General features: G+C 36.1%; 2 protein-coding genes across 6 annotated transcripts in view; both read left to right on the forward strand.

Moving 5' to 3' along the window:
* Positions 1-12,091, forward strand: part of mRpS9 (mitochondrial ribosomal protein S9) — a 112,349-nt gene that overhangs the window by 83,525 nt on the left and 16,733 nt on the right. The window lies entirely within an intron of this gene.
* Positions 1-12,091, forward strand: part of wtrw (water witch) — a 68,928-nt gene that overhangs the window by 49,207 nt on the left and 7,630 nt on the right. The window contains exon 1 of one of the 3 annotated variants that reach the window (XM_069820076.1): positions 7,001-7,157. The exons of 1 other annotated variant lie outside the window; for it this stretch is intronic. The gene's annotated coding sequence lies outside the window, so the exon portion shown is untranslated. Of the gene's footprint in view, positions 1-7,000; positions 7,158-7,184; positions 7,381-12,091 lie in introns of those variants that run through there. One more of the 3 variants, XM_069820078.1, reaches the window with a different exon arrangement.

The raw sequence follows: 12,091 nt of genomic DNA on the forward strand, positions 1-12,091 counted from the left end.
AATGAAGGGGACATTAATTGTCATTGTTTTTACTCGACAGCGGTCGACATGTATAGCTTATAGCTCACGCAGAAACAACTGACGTCCGACCTGAGTCCAAACCAACAGCTGATGTACAGTAGTGGCAAAAAAAAAAAAAAAAACCGGACCGACCCTTGTAGCTGATTTCAGAACCTTGTTCACTCCAGACAGCACGATAGACTGGTAACTAAGACTTTCGTGGTTCGAATCCTGCCTGGGAAAGAAACTTTTTTTTGTTCCTTATTCAAATTTAAGTTATTCCCAATACTTTTCGATTGCAGCGATATTTTACTACTTAATTAACTTATTATTCCCAGAACATGAATTTTACCAGCTTATTTTCTAATGGCTTTCGAAATGGGCTACGTCAGCAGTCGAAACTACAACAATTTCAATAGATTACTCGCTATCTTGTGAATGCGGGCGTGGCATGCGCAGTGGCTCATTTCGGGGACTTTGATTATTCCGTCGGTCCGGTTTTTTTTTCCCACTACTGTATTTTGCCTACAGTTTCCTCTGCTTTAAAGATATCTAAACCAACATTTGCAGGATTACCAGTAAGTGTGTGGCGGATAAGAAAATGCAATCTCCCTCAAAGAGCCTATCCCAGGATAGGCCCCTTTTACATAGAACTCATTTAAAAAAATATATATATATTATTTTAATGTACCGAAGTACATATGATATTTCCATGCAGATATTCTGCGTCATCATATGATGAAAGAGTAATGGAACGGAGAAAAATTCTCTCCGGCGCCGGGATTTGAACCCGGGTTTTCAGCTCATATGATGACGCAGAATATCTGCATGGAAATATCATATGTATTTCGGTACATTAAAATAATATGATATGCATAAATCACTTCGTGATTTAAGACGGCGCTTATTCCGTCGGATCCCGGCCAACTAGTCACTCATAACGAGTGCACCTCAGCACATGTGTGGACTTCAGTTCTACGTTTATAGACATCTATGACGTAGTACAGAGGGCGGCCACTAGAGGGAACCCAAGAGTTGAAACTTAATCTGAGACGATTCTGTCCAGGTTGGGTATCCGGTGTGGCTTAGTGGATAAAGCATCAGCACGTAGAGCTGAAAACCCGGGTTCAAATCCCGGCGCCGGAGAGAATTTTTCTCCGTTCCATTACTCTTTCATCATTTAAAAATGCTGTACTGTTTCGGTAAAACCACACGTCTGGTAACTCTAGACTCACTTCTGTCTTCCAAAACTTACATTCGTAGTACGTGGTTATCGAATAAGTCGGTGGTTAGATCAGAAGAGTTTGATGGACTATAGTAGAAGATACTTTAATCACACCAACCCGTGTTTGAATCCCTTGCTCATATTTGTGGCCGTTTAATGGTCTATTGTGGTACAGTGATGGCTGTATCGTTGTCGAAGGTTAAGTTACGCTTCAGTGTTTTATGAGCGTGGAGCAGTTCTGCATGAAAGAATCGGTTACAAGCTATAGTTGAGGAGATGTTCAATCCGCTTCCTTTCATACGAGATACAACCTTGAAGCTGCACCACCGCAGTTTAGAATAAAATTGTTTAATTGATGTTGTACAACTTTCATCGTTTTATGGTCTTTTTGGGTGTTAGTATAAATTGATAATAATTCAATTAGAGGTGGTTCGATACCATAATTTCGATATGGATAACAGAGAGGGTTTGGAATTGAACGGGTTACATCAGCTGCTTGTCTATGCGGATGACGTGAATATGTTAGTAGAAAATCCAGAAACGATTAGGGAAAACACGGGAATTTTACTTGAAGCAAGTAAAGAGATAGGTTTGGAAGTAAATCCCGAAAAGACAAAGTATATGATTATGTCTCGTGACGAGAATACTGTACGAAATGGGAATATAAAAATTGGAAATTTATCTTTTGAAGAGGTGGAGAAGTTCAAATATCTTGGAGCAACAGTAACAAATATAAATGATACTCGGGAGGAAATTAAACACAGAATAAATATGGGAAATGCGTGTTATTATTCGGTTGAGAAGCTTTTATCATCTAGTCTTCTGTCAAAAAGTCTGAAAGTTAGAATTTATAAAACAGTTATATTACCGGTTGTTCTGTATGGTTGTGAAACTTGGACTCTCACTTTGAGAGAGGAGCATAGGTTAAGGGTGTTTGAGAATAAGGTGCTTAGGAAAATATTTGTGGCTAAGAGGGATGAAGTTACAGGAGAATGGAGAAAGTTACACAACACAGAACTGCACGCATTGTATTCTTCACGTGACATAATTAGGAACATTAAATCCATACGTTTGAGATGGGCAGGGCATGTAGCACGTATGGTCGAATCCAGAAATGCATATAGAGTGTTAGTTGGGAGGCCGGAGGGAGAAAGACCTTTAGGGAGGCCGAGACGTAGGTGGGAAGATAATATTAAAATGGATTTGATGGAGGTGGGATACGATGATAGAAAATGGATTAATCTTGCTGAGGATAGGGACCAATGGCGGGCTTATGTGAGGGCGGCAATGAACCTCCGGGTTCCTTAAAAGCCAGTAAGTAAGTACATACTCGATATTAAAATATATTCATGTAAATGAAAGCGAAGAATAAAGAAAAAGAAGGAACAAAGACAAAATGAAAAAAGGAAATAAATGAAAATGAATTAAATATAAAGCTGGAAAGAAAAGGGTAAAGAAATAAAGGACACACAAAATTAGGATGTCGCCCTCTCCGAGCATTATTACATTACAGAATTGAAGCCAATTGCGGTTTTCATAAAGACAATAATAATAATAATAATAATAATAATAATAATAATAATAATAATAATAATAATAATTTGAATTAAGATAGATTTTCAAAGTAAGCTTTTTTTCTATTATTATATTATGTTTCACAGCGTACATTAAAAGTGCTAACTTTAAAAGTTCGTTTCGAGTCTAAGGGCCGTATTCATAGACATTTTTAGCGCGGGTTTCCGGTGGATGATCAGCGTTTTTCGTATTCATAAACCAGTGTTAGAGATAGTATATGATTTGAATTCTGAACAAGTAACCAGTGGATAGCCGGGGCTAGCTTAGTACGCTCGTAGCGCGTGCTGCGAAATGTCTATGAATAGCACCCTTACTGATTTTATTTTATACTGGAAATTAGACCTTATTTGTTAGATAATGTTTCTGAAAAGATTATTGCAAGCACATGTGTGTCTGTACGAAGACCAAGGTCATAGGAAGAAAAGTAAAGAAGATAAACTTGCGAATTCTAAATAAGGCAGTAGAGCAAGTGGACAGCTTCAAATACTTGGGGTGTACTAAATGCAGTAACATGAGCTGCTGCCAGGAAGTCAAAAAGAGGATAGCAATGGCAAAGGAAAATTTTACTAGAAAAGGGAGCATCTTCTGCGGACCTCTGGAAAAATAACTAAGAAAGAGACTAGTGAAGTACTTTGTGTAGAGTGTAGCATTGTATGAGGCAGAAACGTGGGCATTACGACGAAGTTAAGAGAAGGTTAAAAGCATTTGAAAGTGGATATGGAGAAGGAGCGTGTGAAATGGACACAGAATAAGAAATGAAGCTGTGTTGGAAATAGTGGGTGAAGAAAGAATGATGCTGAAACTGAGGAAAAGGAATTGGTTGGGTCACTGGCTGAGAATAAACTGCCTACTGAAGAATGCACTGGAAGGAATGGTGAACGGGAGAAGAGTTGGGGGCAGAAGAAGATATCAGATAATAGACGACAATAAGATATATGGATCATATGCGGAGACTAAGAGGAATGCAGAACATAGGAAAGACTGAATAATGCTGGGTTTGCAGTGAAAGACCTTCCCTTGGGCAGAACACTATGAATGAATGAATGTGTGTGTTTTTTGGAATATAGACAGTTATATCGTTGTTGTTATTGTTTAGTCAACTGTCCGAAGACAGGTCTGAACCTCACAAGTGATACCAACAACGCACCATTTATGAGGAAACTAGGTCCAGAGATAATGGGTGGGGTGGCCAGTTTCTTTCTCCGTCGATTGCACACATCACTGATTAGCTACATATTACCTACATTAATCGCACTTCAGAGGCATACAAGCAATTGTTTTTTCTCTGACACATGTCGTCATGTGAGATATACTGCCTGACAATAGACGTAATAATAAAAATGACTACCGAAATATTTTTCAAACTGTACTGTACGGTCCCGTAGCCTGTTCAGGTCTTCGGTAAGGGTTTTTTTTAGCAGGATTACTATCGCACCCCGTGACAACTGGACAATAGAAACCTCCAATTAGTGTCTTAATAATGCCAGTTTTTCTTCCGGCAAATGTCAAGTCTTCACATTTACACATAATGGCGGTAATTTTCGTACTTTTTTTCACCTAACACATTCAAAGAATGGCCATTAAAAAGTCACACAGGCAAAAGTGAAATATCACGTTCCATTGTGAAGCTAATCTTTGATACAGGAAGCTGAGAGAATTTATGTACTGATAGAGGGATCCATTAATCCTGAATCCCAAATCGTTGGCATCATTTAAAGGGTTAGGTACAGCTTACAGCAGTAAAATTTTGGAAATATTAAACATTTTTTCCTCCATTACTGTATCTTGTACAATAATGAAAATTAGTATGTGTAAAACACTGTCCTTCTGCTATATGAAAAACATATTTTTACGATTTAAAAAAATTATTTACATTTTTTTTTTTCAAAACTCAAAATGGTAGCGATTCACTGTGCAGTGATGAAGCGTTTCCCTCATAACTCAAAAATTATCCAACATTCTGTGATGAATTCTTTTGTGTGTAATTATGCTTGCCATATCTACAATATGATGCAAAATCACTTCTCTACCTTTGATAGATTATCTGATAAAAAAATAAATTCATTTAAATAAATAAAAATATTATCTATTAAGAAATGTAGTTGAAAGAGCATGATATTGTAAACACGAGTTTCAGCAATAAAATAAAAGAGAGAGAACATGAAAAAATTAACAAGTTTATGAGTTATGAGGGAAAAGCTTCATCACTGCACAGTGAACTGCCACCATTTTGAATTTTGAAAAAAAAAATGTTAATAATTTGTACGTAAAAATATGTTTTTCACATAGCAGAAGGACAGTGTTTAACACATACCTACTAATTTTCTTTATTCTACAAGATACAGTAATGGATGAAAAAAATGTTGGATATTTCCTAACATTTTACTGCTGTAAGCTGTACCTAACCTCTTAAACATTGTAATATTGTGTCGTATAAAATAGATAATAATTTATACAGGGACATCATTTTATTTTTACTTCAATTTTTATTGTACCTGAGTTTTTGAATGTACTTCACTCCCACCCCCTCTACTACTGAACTTCCAATCATCCTCCACACAGAACCAAGGCCGCGTATGCAGTCAGAGTCGCCTTACGGTCATAGTAAACTGCAGAGTTAGTGAGTATAGTACGTTCCAGAAATATGTTCGCGTTTTCCAGTGACGAAAGAGCTTTCAATATTAAATCATATTTTCGCACAGGTACTGTCGTCCGTTTTCCTACGTCGCAACCCGGTTTCCCCCACCCGCTTCTGCTCGCTCCTCTGTGAAGGCTACTGGCTGGGCTGTCTTAGCTCTTCTCAGAAAATATTTTCTGTTAGGAATTGGACGTCTATGTAATATTATATAACTGTTTAAAATAACTTCAATAAAAGGGCCTCGTTAAGTAATTAACTGTCACATGATTTCCCCCCTTTCTACGATCCTGCGACAAAACCACTTAGACGGAGAGTAGATAGCATGTCTGAGTAATTTTACCTTTTCGGATGGGACAGAAGTGAAGTATATAGTACGCAAGGTACTTACTCTTTTATAGAGCAGGTACAGAATTATTTCAACATAAGTTACTAGTACGAAGGACGAAACTGGTAATTGGAATTAGGTAGAATATTCTATAGTACGATAATATGCACGAAAGAATTGAAGCCTGTATCGAAATGAACGGCCAACATTTTCAAAAATGTGTTTAAATATCCATATTATTATTATTTTTCAATTTAACTTATATTGTACGCTAATGTGCTGTAGACAATATAATAGACACTGCATAATGAATACGTCCGAATAATTCAGTTCGTCAGTAAAAACACATTGTTAATACAGTACTGAATTTTGATTAAACAAGAACCTAATGAAAATTATCAAACTCTAAATCGTGATATTTCCTAGTTTACGTAAATGGATGAACTACCGTAAAGTGGGGTGACTTTGAACGCTGAGGTGACTTTGAACAGTAACTTAGTGCCTTTCTAAATTAAATGCTGTACCCAATTGCGAAAAAACTGTTTAATTTGTCAATAAATTAGTTCAGTTTTTTCGCAATTGGGTACAGCATTTAATTTAGAAAGGCGCTAAATTACTGTTCAAAGTCACCTCGGCGTCCAATGTCACCCCACTTTACGGTACTTTTCTTCCCTCTTATACCTAGTAAAGTGATCTGTTTGTATTTTACGCATTATCATCGAACTCCAGTCGTGGAAGGGGATAGCAACCGTTAATCCAAAAGTATAGCCAGGTTAATATTGGAAATGTTAGTAAAAATAAAATGATGTCCCTGTATAACATCGCGTTAAATCCTTTATTGTTAACGTACAGATCATATTTCTAAAAGTGACATACAAAGATCAAGGCTCGTTCCTCCCCCCCCCCTCCGCCCTATCTTCATCTTTTTCTTCTTCTGCATTTCGGGGTAAAGATTTGTGACCTATTCGCAAGATTAAAGTGGTTCACAGCCTAAAATGCACAGCTTTATTCTTAATGGTATCTTTTTGCTGTTCTTTAAATTTTGCGAGAAATTACTTAATTACTAGAAGCTCTGGTTGGTTGCATGAGAAAAGACAGTGTTGCGTTGATCATCATGCTCTCAACGGCCTTGTATTGTTTAAAACGTAATTGATAATAGTTCTCTCGAAGAGAAGCGGAAGTAAGCTGGAATATTCTCCGATGCAAGACTCAGAAAATAGGTGGGGGAGAAAGTACCGCGCCGCTATTAACCTAAACCGGTTTTATATTCAGTTGTTATTTGACGTAGCTGCGAGCCTGTGCTTCTGTGTGTGTGTTGTGTCGGTCACGCGTGACATTTCGTGAGTGAACAGTAAGCAGAGAGGTCGTGTGTGAATGTGAAGTCTTTGTCCATGGTAAGTGCATGTTTGTTTGTATTATACATTGTGGTGATGTTGTAGTATTACCAGGTCGTCGCTTAGTGTTAAACAGTCATAACAAGAAAATCAAATTGGATTGCAGTTGTAATTATTTGAAGTTCCCTCCGAATTAAGGGCCACTTAGAGACGAGATGACAGTGTTGTGTGGCAATGGTGAAATAAGAACGATAGAAGGAAGTGAAATACTCAGAGCCCTGGTGTAAGTAATGATTTGGGATTCCCCGTATAAGGATTCATTCATTCATTCATTCATTCATTCATTCATTCATTCATTCATTCATTCATTTATTTTATTCCATAGATCTTACATGAGCAATGAAGCTTTAAGATGTGGAACATGTCAACATTTTACAATATTACAATTACAATTTTTACAAATTTTTATAGTTTTACAATTTAGTAATTTTCTACAATTTTTACAATTTTGTACAATTTTTTTTACATTTTGGCGAGATGTAGTGAGATGAGATGAGGTCCGAGGATTCGCCAAAATATTACCCGGCATTTGCCTTTTCGGTGGGGGAAACCTCGGAAAAACCCAACCAGGTAATCAAATCAAAGGGGGTAATCAAATCAAAGGGGTTGATGCCAAGGACTCGCCATAGACCATCCGGCTTCAGTCCCACGGCTGGGGAAAACCTCCGAAGAAACCAAAGTCCAAAGGGGGATCCAACCCAAGCCCGAACGCAGCTCCGGATCAGCAGCCCAGCGAGTCTGTCGACTGAGCTACATCGATGGCTCTACTAAAAGTATACAATACATAGCCAATCAGATTATTAAATTTACAAACGCAAACGATCATTCATAAGTTGAGCTATATTATAATACAAAACAATTTAATTAAATTTAAGGCATAAACAATTCAACCAGTTGTGATATACAGAAATTGATAATACATATCATGCAAACTACTTCAAATTACAAACACAAACAATTTATCAGTAGAGCTATAATTACTATTCAATTTAAAGCATATACAATTCATCGGCCAAAACTATACAAATATATACAATACAAAGTAGCATACTTTCATTAAGCTATACAAATTTGTGCAATTAATATCAAGTAGATTAATTCAATTTATAATCATAAACATTTCATCAGTTGAGCTATACATATTACCATTCAATTTACAGTAGGTCTATATACAATTCATCAGTAGAGCTACACAGACTAGTAATCATTTTAAGAACATATACAATTCATCAGCCAAACTATACAAACATATACAATCAAATTAGTTCAATTTACAAACTTATTTTCGTTAAGCTATACAATTCATATGAAGTAGATTAATTCAATTTATAAGCTTAAACAATTCATCAGTTGACCTATACAGTATACTATTCAATTTACAGTACATACAATTCATCAGTTATGCTAAACAAAAAATACAATACATAGTAAACAGATTAAGTCAATATAAAAACATATTTTAGTTGAGCTATATAAAATTGTAAAAAGGTAAAAAGGTAAAGGTATCCCCGTAACATGCCATGAAGGCACTTGGGGGGCATGGAGGTAGAGCCCCATGCTTTCCATGACCTCGGCACTAGAATGAGGTGGTGTGGTCGGCACCACGCTCTGACCGCCTTTTACCCCCGGGACAGACCCGGTACTCAATTTTATAGGAGGCTGAGTGAACCTCGGGGCCGTTCTGAAAGTTTGGCAACGAGAAAAAATCCTGTCACCACCTGGGATCGAACCCCGGACCTTCCAGTCCGTAGCCAGCTGCTCTACCAACTGAGCTACGTACATGTCATTTAAGTAGAATAATTCAATTCACAAGCATAAACAATTCATCAATTGTGTAGAAGGTATGAGTATGTAGAAATTTGGTTAATTCTTTTCTGAACCTTTTCTCGTTGTTCTTCAAATCTTTAAGATAATTAGGCAGTGCATTGAAGACTGTTATACATGAATAGCGAACTCCTTTTTTAAAACAGCTTAGACTAACAGAGGGTAGATGAAGATCTGATTTAAAGAGGTGTTTCCCGAATTCTTACCATAAAACCGTAAATGTAATCAATAATAAAAATCCCTTTAAATTACTCTACTTCCATTGCTTAAGGGGTTAGGTACAGCTTACAGCAGTAAAATTTTAGAAATATTCAACATTTTTTCCCTCCATTACTGTATCTTGGACAGTAATGAAAATTAGTATGCGTAAAACACTGTCCTTCTGCTATACGAGAAAAATATTTTTACGATTTTTTTTTTTTTTCAAAATTCAGTTCACTATGCAGTGATGAAGCGTTTCCCACGTAATTAAAAAATTATCCAACATTCTGTGATGAAATTTTTTGTGTGTATCCATGCATATCATATCTACAACATGTTGCAAGATCACTTCTCTACCTTTGATAGGTTGTCTGATAAAAAATAAATTCATTTTTAAAAATGGTCAGATATCAGTATTTTCTTCTAACACAAAATAAAAAAATATATTGATTAAGGAATGTAGTTGAAAGAGCATGATATTGTAAACATGAGTTTCGGCAATAAAATGAAAGAGAACATGAAAAAGTTAACACGTTTATGACTTACGAGGGAAACGCTTCATCACTGCACAGTGAACTACCACCATTTTGAATTTTGAAAAAAATAAATAAGTAATAATTATTTTTAAATCGTAAAAATATTTTTTTCATATAGCAGGAGAACAGTGTTTTACACATACCAATTTTCATTATTGTACAAGATACAGTAATGGAGAAAAAAAATGTTGAATTATTTCCAAAAATTTTACTGCTATAAGCTGTACCTATCCCTTAATTCTACTTTGACAATATTGCTCTTGTCACCTCCCTAATATTGCCTTCCTTACGACACTTTGGCTATATCGTCATTAGTTCCGCCAGTTCTTATACGAGTACCTAAGGGAACCTTCCCCACTGCCAAAAGTCTTAAAGTATTTGCCCGCGATTGAACATCGGGCATGGTTTGTGAGAACCGGTATTTGTTTATGATAATTATGATAGGGTCTATTACATGTGATTAATTTAAGCTTCTTTTTTATCTTTCACATATTAATTTTTCATTTGGTATGATCCGATTAAACACTCTAGTATTAAGAAAGCGACGCCACTGATAATTACTTCTTAGCGAACTGTATTATGACAGGATCTATTATGTGTGATAAATTAAGTCTCTTTTTGTTTTTCCACACCTTAAGTTTTCAACCTTAATTTTTCATTTGGTATAATCTGATTAGACGCTCAAATATTAACAAAGCGACGCCACTGGTAATAAATACTTCTTAGTGAACTGTATTATGTTAATCGCCTCCAGTGATCGTATGGGTACTAACCATGTCATTAAGTTCGTAAGTTCAAGGTGATGGATTTTTATGAGAACATGGCTTCTTTTGAAGAAAAGTTTAACTGAGAATTTCGTGCCTTAGATCTTGATCTTCACTATCTCTCGCTCACGTAATTTAATTTCGCCATAAGTTACAAGTGTCCTTACTCAGATTGGAATTCATCACATTACCAGACTAACAGAATCAGGGAGATGATAATTGGCAATAGGTTTGTTCCAACACGGTTCAGAATCGATTCTGATTCCGAACCGATTCTGAGCTCCCAGTTCCCTGTTTCAACGTGGTTTAGAATTCGTTCGGAACGAGTTAAATTGGTTCTAGATTAAGAGCAGGAACTGGGAATTCTGAACTATTTACGCATGCGCAGATGATTTAATCTGAAGTTAATGATTAAAATGCTTCGAGACTAGGCAGGTTAAAATAAAAAAAAAAATAGTTCATCATGGGTGATTTGGAAGGTGATAGCGATATATTTTACGAAGAATTAAGTTCGGAAGATGAATATAATTGTAATATGAGAAGAAACTCTGAAGGCCGTGAAAGAAGAGTTCAGGAAACATTCCAACAACGTAAAATCCCGAACTAGCTCTGATACCGTACATAAGTGGCGCATGCGTCGAAAGAAGTTCGATAATAGTTCGGAACGCGTTCTGAATTGCTTGCTGGAACAAACCTAATATATCGATGGTGTTCGAGTAAATGGGGTTAAGTTTTTTTTGTGCAAATGGGTTTTTTCCCAGGTGAATGCATAAGTTTAATTCTGCAAGTGGGTGTGCAAAAAACAAAAGAATACCAGCATTTGGTGTGTTTTGTGTAGAAAATAAATTTTCAATAAGGGTCGGAAGTTTAATTTTCATTTATTTCAAAACTAATTTTTATGACATCTACCTTTATCCAAACACCATGCATATATTGTTAACAACCCTAAGACGTGTGAAGTGTGAAAGTGAACTAGAGGAAAGATCTGACTTAGTCTGAGGCATTAGATGCGGGCAAAAATGTGAGTATTAGATCAATAAGTTAACTGAAGTGGAACTGCGAATAATGTAGAGGATCAAGTAATGAAGTGTTAATAGAAGATGAAAAGAGTAAATTAGAGAGAAGAAAAGCAATATGGTAGCGAGACTAATAAGAGTAGGAGAGAGTATGTGCAAGTAATGAGAGTGTACCGTAAAAGTTATCCAATAAAGTGAAAAAGTGACATGTGAATCGAACAAGAAATTGCAAGGAGGTATCACAAACATTAGAACATTGCAAGGATAATTGAGACAAATATTATAATAAGATTAAGTAGATGGGATAGTAGAAATATTAGTAAATACTAGTCAGAGATAAAAAGGTTTGAACGTTAAACACAAAAGTAGGGATAACAGTAACGAAAGATGAAAATGATAGTAGTAGAGATGGAGGAATAGATGTAGACGCGAATGTTACTATATAAGAGTAAGGTGGACAGTATTGCATAGTAGTTGGAAATTAGATTGAGGGAAGAGATAGAAGGTCAAGAGTTGTAAATACTGTACATCAGAAAGAAGAGATAGGCAGAAGCAGGGTTAAACTTTAGATATTTGGCAGATTGGGGGAGACA

This window comes from Periplaneta americana, chromosome 3, assembly GCF_040183065.1.
Source record: "Periplaneta americana isolate PAMFEO1 chromosome 3, P.americana_PAMFEO1_priV1, whole genome shotgun sequence".
Lineage (NCBI taxonomy): Eukaryota > Metazoa > Arthropoda > Insecta > Blattodea > Blattidae > Periplaneta > Periplaneta americana.